This window comes from Monopterus albus, unplaced genomic scaffold, assembly GCF_001952655.1.
Source record: "Monopterus albus unplaced genomic scaffold, M_albus_1.0 scaffold407.1, whole genome shotgun sequence".
Lineage (NCBI taxonomy): Eukaryota > Metazoa > Chordata > Actinopteri > Synbranchiformes > Synbranchidae > Monopterus > Monopterus albus.
Genome location: NW_018128287.1, coordinates 34,856 through 35,758, shown reverse-complemented (window position 1 = coordinate 35,758; position 903 = coordinate 34,856).

Below are 903 nucleotides of genomic sequence, written 5' to 3'. Positions count from 1 at the left end.
ATTAGATCTGTGAACACTTCATTAATTAGATCAAACCAGTCCTCAAGGACCTGGGGAATTCCAGCACTACATCTGTGTCTGTGTGCGTCTCCTCACCAGTTTATATCGCTGCATGGGGATGCTACTGGTGTCAATGGGGCTCCGCTTGACTTCGTTGCTGAACCTAGCCTCTGGCAGAGCAACTGCACACATCACGTGGGCCCATCTATGTATGCATAACACATGTACACAAACAAGCTAAAATATTATGACAATTAAATCACAAAGACAATTCATTCTTCTGAGCTCTGGACATCAGTGATCAGTATACAGAGCTAACCACAGAACAAAAGCTTGTCTCACTTGTCATTTTGGGTTTTCTTCAGAGCTCCACCTCTGAGGTTACAGAGACAGCATTCCTGAGAAAACAAAGACACAAGACAGAAAGATGGTATTTCACGTTCACTCACCAATATATTCAAACTTGTTTGAATAAAGCACCTCCATTATTTCAGTTGTGTTGTCTGAACCAAGGTCACATTCATGGAAAATGCTCTTAATTATTGTAGTGGGGTGGGGGTAAATTAATTTTTAGGACAAAATGTGTAAAAGCAGTACCTTTAATTCAAATCTCTTGGCACATGTTTTCTATTTTAGTAAAGCCAAGTAATGCACACAAAGTAATGAAGACAATACAAATGCCACCTTTGTGAGAGGAACAGTGAGGATGATAGGAAAACATGAATTTGCTTCTTACAGGGGAGCTTAATTTTAAGCATGAAATGTTGTGGGCCACATGGCATTTCTCTAGTTGTGTGGATGCTGTCAAGCTTCCACACTATGCGCTCCTGTTCTTTATTTATTGTGTGGATGCTGTAAAGCATCCACACTATGTTCTTCTGTTCTTTATTAGTGTGGATGCGT